Source organism: Terrapene carolina, unplaced genomic scaffold (genome assembly GCF_002925995.2).
Source record: "Terrapene carolina triunguis isolate 2854851 unplaced genomic scaffold, T_m_triunguis-2.0 Scaffold66, whole genome shotgun sequence".
In the NCBI taxonomy this organism is placed as follows: Eukaryota; Metazoa; Chordata; order Testudines; family Emydidae; genus Terrapene; species Terrapene triunguis.
Window position 1 is genome coordinate 21,866,671 of NW_020664417.1, and position 10,313 is coordinate 21,876,983.

Sequence of the window (10,313 nt, forward strand, 5' to 3'; positions counted from 1 at the left end):
TGAGAGACCTCTTGTATCACTGCTGAGGCCTATCTCACAAATTACCCCAATTTTTGTCTGTAACATTGACCATATTGTAGTCCGTCATTCCTCTCTTATTGAACAGAAAAGGGACAGCAAAGGAAATATACCAATAAATAAGCAGTGTGGAAAATGATGTAAATACATGTATGTTTTGGTTCATGAGGAGCTCATCAACCATTCCCTAAAGTGATTTTGGCTGCCACTTGAAGCTGTGGTAGTCTCTGAGATTCTTAAAATTACTCCAAGATAAAATTTAACCCCTTGGATATGAGCATGGGAAGTTCCCATTAAAATCAATGAGCAGACAGTCATCCTTTCTGTGGCTACTTCTGGGAATAGGAAACCACACAAGTCCTCACTGATCTCTGACTAAGCAGTGTGCAATATTCCATTTAAACTCAGTCTACAAGACGAGCTAGAGAAAACTGAATGTAGTGCACATAAAATAATGCTGTTCTGCAAACAGAGTTGAGAAAACAAATGTTCATAATCCTCCACAGGTCATATGCTCTTTCCATGGGCAAAGTCCAAGTAAATGGATGTGCGTGGTTGTGACGCTTCTCAAGGCACCCAGGGCTGTGAGTCACTTTGTTGCCTCCTGCTTACAGCATGAGTCTTGACTGTGCTAGCTAACTTGTCAGCTCCCTAACATAACCACCCTACCAGCACTCAAGCACTCTCCTCTTGGTTATGCCAGCCTTGCCTTTGCCCCTGCAGGTTGATGTAATCAAGTCCTCGGAGGGCCAGGTGGCCTAGTGGGTAGCACACCCAGTTTCCTGCCTTGCCTTCCAGCAGGAAGCTTTTCAGTCCAGTTCCTAACCCTTGTATGGGGCTTAGCTTCACGTTTGGGTTTTCAATGTCCTTGCCCTCTCCTTACTATCGGGAAAGTGGAATGGAAATGAGGCTTATGCCCCTCCAGTTGACAATAGATGCATCCCAACCCCCGAGTCCCTTGAAAGTGTCCCTGGATGGTATCCAGCCCCTGATCACTGGGTACCCACAGATATCCCAGATCCTCCATTTTCAAAGGAACGGCGTACCCCAATTTACTAGATTTCACTTTACACATCACTACACTAGAGTTCAATTATAGTTAAAAAATATATAAGAAAGAAAGGAGATTCAAATAGAAGGTGTGAGAGTGGTGGAAACAAATGGTTACATACAAAAATGTACAAAACAAAATAACAAAACATGAACTAGGGCCTATACAGATTAATAGTTACCTTTCCTATATAATAAAGTAGATTCTTACCCCAAAGTTCAGTCTCTTGCAGGAGTTGCTAGCCCTAAGGAGCCAGTTTTTCATGAAGCACTCTGCTCTTTCAAGGTACCTCAGTGAATGGATGCAATCTTTTTCTCCACACTGTGATATAGCCAATTAGTCTTTTGTCTTTATTTATAGATTCATAGATTCCAAGGCCAGAAGGGAACACTATGATCATCTATTCTGACATTCTGTATGATACAGGCCATAGAACTGCCCCCAAAATAATTCCTAGATCATATATTTTAGAAAAACGTCCAATCTTGATTTTAAAATTATCAGTGATGGAGAATGCACCACAACCCTTGGTAAATTGTTCCAGTGGTTAATTACTCTGACCATTAAAAATTTACACTTTATTTTATGTCTGAATTTGCCCAACTTCAGCTTCCAGCCATTGGATCATATTATACCTTTATCTACTAGATTGAAGAGCCTTTTATTAAATATTTACTCCCATGTAGGTACTTATAGACTAATCAAGTCATTCCTTAACCTTCTGTTGGGTAAACTAAACAGACTGAGCTCCTTATGGCTTTCACTATAAGGCATGTTTTCTAATCCTTTAATCATTCTCGTGGCTCTTCTCTGAACCCTCTCCAATTTATCAATATCCTTGAATTGTGGACATCAGATCTGAATACAATATTCCAGCAACGGTCACACCAGTGCCAAATATGTAGGTAAAATAACCTCTCTACTCCTACTTGAGATTGCTCTGTTCATGCATCCCAGGATTTCGTTAGTTCTTTTGACCACAGTGTCACATTGGGAGCTCATGTTCAGCTGATTATCCACTGTGACCCTCATATCTTTTTCAGAGTCACTGCTTCCTAGGATAGAGTCCCCATCCTGTAAGTATGGCCAAATTGATTGTTCCTACATACATACATTTATATTTAGCCATATTAAAACGCATATTGTTCATTTTCGCACAATTTGCCAAGCTATCCAGATTGCTTTGTATCAGTGATCTATTCTCTTCATTATATACCATTCCCTTAATTTTTGTGTCATATGCAAAGTTTATCAGTGATGATTTTATGTTTTCTTCCACGTCATTGATAAAAATGTTAAATAGCGTAGGGCCAAACACTTATCCCTGTGGGACCTCTCTTTAAATACACCCACTCATTGATGATTCCTCATTTACAGTTACATTGAGTCTTATCAGTTCTCCAGTTTTTAATCCCTTTGATGTGTGACATGTTAATTTTATATCATTCTAGTTTTTTAATCAAAATTCCATGTAGTACCAAGTCAGACACCTTATACAAGTGTAAGTATATTACATCCGCACTATTACCTTTGTCAACCAAACTTCTAATCTCATCAAAAGGAGTTATCAAGTTAGTTTGACAGGATCTATTTTCCATAAACCCGGGCTGATTTGCATTAATTATATTACCCTCCTTTAATTCTTTATTAATCAAGTCCCTTATCAACCTCTCCATTATCATGCCTGGGATTGATATCAGGCTGACAGGCCTATAATTACCCAGGTCATTCTATTTACCTGTTTTAAAAATTAACCCAACCTTAGCTTTCTTCCAGTCTTCTAGAACTTCCCCAGTACCCCAAGACTTATTCAAAATCAGTGTTAATCATCCAGCAAGCTCCTCAGCTAGCTCTTTTAAAACTCTTGGTTGCAAGTTATCTGGACCTGCTCATTTAAAAATGTCTAACTTTAGTAGCTTCTGTTTAACATCATCCAGATATACTAGTGGAATAGGAAGAGTTTTATCATCACCATAAGATGAGACTATATCATCTGTTTTCCCCCAAATACACAACAGAAATATTTATTGTACACTTCTGCCTTTTCTGCATTATTATTGATAATTCTACCATTTCAAACCTAGTAATGGACCAATACCATTGTCAGGATTATTTTTTCCTAATATATTTTAAAAACTCCTTCTTGTCCTTAACTCTGCTGGCCATAGATTTATCCTTGTGTTCATTTACTTCACAGATATAACAGTGAAGGGATCACCCTATCATTCCTTTTCACTTTCAGGTGGTTTAGATGTTTATAGTTTTGTCTTCAAAGATTTTTCTGGATTGTTGAAATGGTTGACAATAAAGCAATACATTATATAACCGGCTAGCTAGGGTGGGTGACAACTCCTTCCCCCTTGAATGGGCTATCACCGAGACATATGATTTCCTGGTGACTAACTTTTATTCCAAGACCATAAGGGCATAATTTTAAATATAGTTATATTATTCCTTATATATTATCTACACACACATCTTCCAATGATTAGGAGTATTGATAAGTTACAAGCTTTCAGTAGAAACCTCACATGCCTTTACAGATAAATACCATGAAAGCAGTGTATTAGGTGTAGTGAGTTTGTCAGGTCTGAGACAGGTGTTGCTTGTAAAGAACAGTGAGCCCTTTGCCAGCTGGCACCAAGGGGCCTCTGTTACAGTAATTGTGTTTTTTTGAGGTCACTGTACCTGCAGAGAGATTGGAAAAGATTTGGACCTCAGTGAATAATTATAGAATATTAGCCCTTTAGGCAAAGAAAAAAGATTTATCACAAACAACAAAAAAGTTGTCACAAAATATTTTGACATCTCCAATATGAGAAACTGCTGTGGAAGCACTTTGCTAGAAATTAAAATCCAAATAAAAAAGCAGCTTATAAAAACTGTTGAACTCCGATATGAGAGTGCCTCTCTCTTTTTACTAAGAAGATAATACTCCAAGAGAACAACTTAAATTTTGAAATAGAGATTTGTCTTTGTCAGAAGGAGACTCTTGATTAGGTGAGGAAATTTCTGCAGCATGTGTTAAATAGTTTGATTTTGGTTCATATTTCATAATACTATCTCATTTAAATGAGCATTTAAGTTATTTGTCATCAACTTAAAGCATTTTGTTTACTTTTGTTTATAACTGAAATCTGAGTTTGTTTTTCATGTTCCTGCATCACACATTTGCTGTTCATGATTAGTGGCTTATTGATATATTTTTAAACATCTGTGAATTAATAAATGAATTTACAGTGAGAGCCTCTCATTGGTGGTACTAGAATTTGAATCTTCAGTCTGTCAGGAAATTATGCTGATATTAAGCTAAACAAACTGATTTAGCTCAACCTTTCTTTAGCTTAAGCTTTAGATGTCACCCCTAATTCCTTGCAAACTCCAAGGCATGTCAGGAGATACCTCGTCTGCATCAGAAAGAAAGGAAATTTCAGCTGCATTTTGCCAAAATATATTCTAAGTAAAGTTACTGCATAACCAATTTTGTCTTAATCAGTATTATCAGTTATCCCTAGTTATTTTCCCCTCATTTGAGTCATACACCAGTGGCTCATTAACCCAGCCCTATCCCCTCACTTGTACTGACATATCCATTGGTTCTTACAGCAATTTTCATAAGAATCTGCTTTCCTATAGTGCACAACCTGTAGACAGCTTGTGGCCCCTCAAGCTGTTTTTTCTAGCATGCTGGTGGCCCCTCAATGTGGTTGGTTTGGACAAAATGGAGACATAAAACATCAGTGTACAGAAGACAATACAGAGCATATCCCCTCACTAAGCAGTCCATCCCTATTCAGCAACACAATTAATTAAGCATGTGCTTAAGTTCCATATTCAGCAAAGCACTTAAGTACATGCTTAATTAATTGTTTTGCTGAATATTATTATATTGCAGCTGAAAAGTATTTTGAAATACTTGTCAAAGCTCTAGTAGAAACTTCTCTTTCTGAACAAGCAGCAAGTATTAAACATGCATTCTGGAGTCCATTACCTGTTTGAGTTCTATAATCATCACATGTATTTCCTACTCTGCCTCTGATTATATCTGCTGAGGAACATTCTTTTTCCACAATTCCATGATTATACCTGTGGGAAAAACCATAGTCAAACTAAAGTGACTAAGGATCATCTGAGCAGGTTTGGTGTTTTGTTTTATTGAGCATTTACTCAAGCCATTAATAAATAGATAGGAAAATTACAATTGGCCACTTTGCAAGGCAGCCAATATTCTAAAGGTGGTTGCTTGTGTAAAACATCAGATATCCTGCAATTCACTGTCTTTCATGAAGATGGAACTAATATGCATAATTGTTTACATACTGGTCCCACCTATCTCCACCCCTGTTGTGAAATCATAAATCCACTGGTGATCTGGTAAATTGAATTGGGATTAACAAAAAAGAAAACTGCATGCTCTGGGAGCCTAGCCAACTATGGAGGTGGTGTAAGATTTAGGGAGCCCATGGGAAACAAAATGAGAGGTCTCTGGAGAGATGTTAGAATAGAGCCAGGATCAGATCAAGGCTGAGCCTAATGTCATGAGGTGAGGGAATGTCAAATTCTGTTGTGCCATTGCCTTTGTACTCCTTGTTGGTACTGCCAAGCACGCTCAATAATTACCAAAGTCAATATTGTATATGCAGTTTTTTGTGTCATACATATGTGAGTAGAGATGTTCCAGTCTCCCATTTCTTTGGGGTAATTTGACTGAATGCCATACAATGACTCAAATGCCATGTTGCATATTGTCACCCAAAGCAATTAATTATAATGCGATTACCAGAAATTAGAACAACAGTAAATAACTGACATTTGTAAGGCTGCCACTCACCAACCTACAGACTTATGGGTTCAGCTGAACCAGTTCTGTTCGTGAATATCAGAACTATTGAACAGAATTTTTGGAAAATGTACTTGGAAGGAAAATTAGACTTCTGAGAGCCTAGGCCAGTTTACACTAGAGAATTTTGGTGTTTACAGTACTGTGTGAACACCTGGAAGGCTTGCAAAATACATTGGACCAGACTCTTCAATCTACTGCAGTCACTTTGCACTGTCTCAAAATGGCCCTATTCTAGCCAGAGCTGGCCCGTGGAGAAGGCACCTTCTGGAGGGGGACTCTCTGCTAGCGCAGAGGTGGCAAAGTTGCCTCCTGACCCAGACAACCCTTCACCCTGATGTATAGGTAAGGAGCTGTGAGGGGCGTGGCAGATCAGAGCTTGTTTATGCCTGATCAGCCATTGGTATAAGGTCACTTGGAGACTATATGCTGATGGTGTATGTCAGACATGCTCCTCAGCAGCTCTAACTGGTGGCTAGTTACATAGGTTCAGGAAACTGCAGCTGTCTCCCTGATGACCTCCAACATACCCAAGCTCAGGGGTGCTGGAACAATTTTTATAGTGGGAATGCTGAGAGCCAAACTATAAACCCTGTATATAGTGGAATCCACTTCAAGCCAGGGTGTGTAGAAGCACCCCTAGTTCCAGCATCTAGGCTCAATCTCTTCTTGTGCACAGCTCAGAATCCAACCTACTGTATCTATGTATGAAAGAGCTCTAAACATTTCACAAGCATTACAAGAACTGTTACAATTTCATAAGCTCCAGGCCTTAACTTTTTCACTGCTAATGTAGACAAAAAGGACAGGCAATGGACGTGGACCTGCACCTACTAATTTGGTCCTCCCAGAACAGTCCCACAATGCTCCTCTATGCCCCTCAGCAACCACTTAGACAAAAATCTAAGCTGTGCTCTGGGGCAACTCTCCATAAAATCCCATACCATCCAGAATGCCCTGTACTCACCTTAGGCCACAGTAGCTTATCAGAATCACTTTTGTGAGACTGCTGTGTTTTGGGCCATGTTACTTGCCCCTGTTGAATCCAAAGTTCTCTTGGGGACCTGGAGCAATTAAGAGATCCAGAATGAACTGAACTCCACCAACCAGGATGGCATGGTAGATAGCAAGGAATCCCAGGAGCAGGCTGAACTCTGTATCAATCACAGCCCCTAATCAAGCAGGGACAAGATCAAGAGTCTTAAAATGAGATGTATTAAGTCTTGGCACAATAACTAGAGTTCTCGGTCAATAAGGCATTCCTACCGCTTCTTTAATGAGCTAGAACATATTCTCAGCCTCAAAACGTTGACTTTGGGCAGCAAAGATGCCCCCAATAGCAAAGGCACAGTTTGACTTTTATATATCAGGTGGCAGCTCCAGTCAGGCCAATGCTTAGGGGGGCAAATTCCTCTCCTGCCTGAGATTTGCAGTTTGGGGGGGGGGAAGCGCCCCCTCTAAAAAAAGACATCCATGCCCAATAGCATGTCTGTGAGGGAGCAGAAGGGTAAGTCTCTGCCATTTCCTATATTTTTGGGAAGCTAGATTATTCACCTGCTATTCCAAAATATCCTTCTGCTTCCACAGAATCTTGCACATTCTTTCTCCAGGCCTGTCAATCTAGTAGCCTTCATAAATGCTACATTCCTACAAAAGATTTTGAGAAAAAATGTTTCTGGTGGACTCTGGTTCTAACTTGTATTTTCTTGGGTTCCCAGCTCTCTGATGGGCCAGTGAGGTGTTCTGTGACTTCCTTTTAGCCAATGGTCTGTATCAGATAGAGATGTACTGCACTTCAGACGATTGGATAGACAGATGCCAAGGGAAACCACAATAAGAAATCAGGGCACTCCAAAAGAACAAGATAAATCAGGGATTAGTAGAGCACAAATTCTTTTCTTTAAATCTAGTCCTATAAAGTATCCTGGAGTAACACTTTTTCATCGAATGGAGGAGAGTGAGTGCAAATATAGTACAGCTTTAGATAACCAAAGGTCTTGGTGGGCACTAGAAATCTTTACATAATAAAGGGGTTCAGATAGTTGGGGTGCTGGTCTGGCTCAAAAGGACACAGCATGATTTCAGCTACAGCTTCACTCTCTTGTGTCTTCTAGGCCAGATAGCTAGTGGTCCTTGCACATCAAATCCTCATTTAGCTTAATCCCCATTAGAGTAAGGGACATGATTCCGATCTGGATAACAAGATTTCATATAAGTGAGATGCAGATAAATGATATTGATACCAAATTTTACACTTGCGTAAATCTGGGAGAGGGGAGAAGTATCTACCAAGGATGCTATTTTTCCAAACACAGCTACCATTGTAATATAACAATGGATTTTGTTAGGCAAAAGTTTTAATTAGCACTTTCTTAACTTTTTAATTCCTTCAGATATTCTGGACAATTCCTCTGTCAAATGTAAACACTAAAGAGCTCTCATCATAAAACAAAGCTTGCTGCCTTCTGTATATTTCAATTTCTTTATTTTTTGATGAGCTTGCAAATCAGTAAGCACTTTGTGCTGTTTGCATCCCAACATGAGCAGGTCAGGATGTTTATAAGGGAGCCCCAGTTCCAAAAATTTCAGTTTGTATTTTAATTATTATTATTTCCACTTAGTCATAATGTAAAAATCCAGCCAATTAAAACTTCAATTTCAGTGGATATTGCTTCTATGTTTTAGTAAAATACTGCTAATCAAATTACTATGAGCAATGCTTCTATAAATAAAACCTTAAAAAATGAGGTGAGCAACTTTCTGTTCTAACATGGCCATCTGTCATATGTAAAGACATCACCCCATTAACCTGTCTAATCAACTCCATTCTCCTTTCAAAGTTGGTTAGGCAAGATTATGGGGAGGCCTAGATGTTCTCTTGTTTAAATCTGTTGTAAAACCTACTCCCTTGTGTTCGTTCTGTGCATTTATGCGTGTAAAGGTGAAGTGATTATAAACAGATCACTACTGTAAAATCCATGACCCTGTTATATTACCATATGTGACATTTTCATTTCCTCCTGGCAAAAATGAAATCTGATATTTTCTTTTCGAGGAATCATGACTAATATAGATTGTTATATTGATGACTGCCTTAAAAATACTCCAATTCCTGTTTTGGTTGGTTGGTTGTTTTTTCATTTTTTCCAAGAATGTAAATTTTTTTTTTTTTTTTTTTTTTTTTTGTTTTTTTTCACAAAATTTCTTTTTTTGTATATTTTTTTTTTTTTTTTTCAGTGTGATGGGTTGGATCACAGAAACCGTCTTGGAAGCTGCCACCCGATGTGCCAAGACTACTTCTGCCCCTGCCAGCTTGGGACCCCAGCACCCTGTCTTGATGAGCCAGACACGCCCGTCTGCTCCAACAAAGACCCAGGGTCTGAATTACTTGCCCCAAAGCTGCAGGCTTGACTGAAAGCAGCTTACAGAAGTGTTCCTGTCTTTAACACTCAGATGCCCAACTGCCAATGGGGTCTAAACCCAAATAAATCTGTTTTACCCTGTATAAAGCTTATACAAGGTAAACTCATAAATTGTTTGCCCTCTATAGCACTGATAGACAGAGATGCACAGGTGTTTGCCTCCCCCAGGTATTAATATATACACTGTGTTAATAAGTAAAAAGTGATTTTATTAAATACAGAAAGTAGGATTTAAGTGGTTCCAAGTAGTAACCGGCAGAACAAAGTAAGTCACCAAGCAAAATAAAATAAAACACGCAAATCTATGTCTAATCAAACTGAATACAGATAAGATCCTCACCAGTTCCAGAATGCTCCCTTTTACAGACTAATCTCCTTTTAGCCTGCGTCCAGCAATCACTCACACTCCTTGCAGTCGCTGTCCTTTGTTCCAGGTTCTTTCAGGTATCCTGGGGGATGGAGAGGCTCTCTCTTTAGCCAGCTGAAGACAAAATGCAGGGGTCTCCACTGGGCTTAAATAGACTATCTTGTGGTGGAGACCCCCTCCTCTTTCCTATGCAAAGCCCAGCTCCAAGATGGAGTTTTGGAGTCACCTGGGCAAGTCACATGTCCATGCATGACTCACAGTTTCTTATCAGGTAGCAGCCATGGGTCACATGCTACCTTGAACGTCCTCAAGTAGACTTCTTATGTGGATTGGAGCATTCCAAGATTCATTGTCCTTTAAGTGTTTCTTGATTAGGTACTTAACTTCAACATTCCTTTCTCCAGGAACTGACCAAATGCTCTACTACGGTTATTTAGAAATCAAGCCAGTACACAGACAATATTCATAACTTCGAATACAAAAATGATACATGCATACAAATAGGATTAATAGATTCAGTAGATCATAACCTTTACAGAGATATGTTACATGGCATATGTAGCATAAAACACATTCTAAGCATATTTCCATAAAGCCTTATGGGAGGTACCGTCA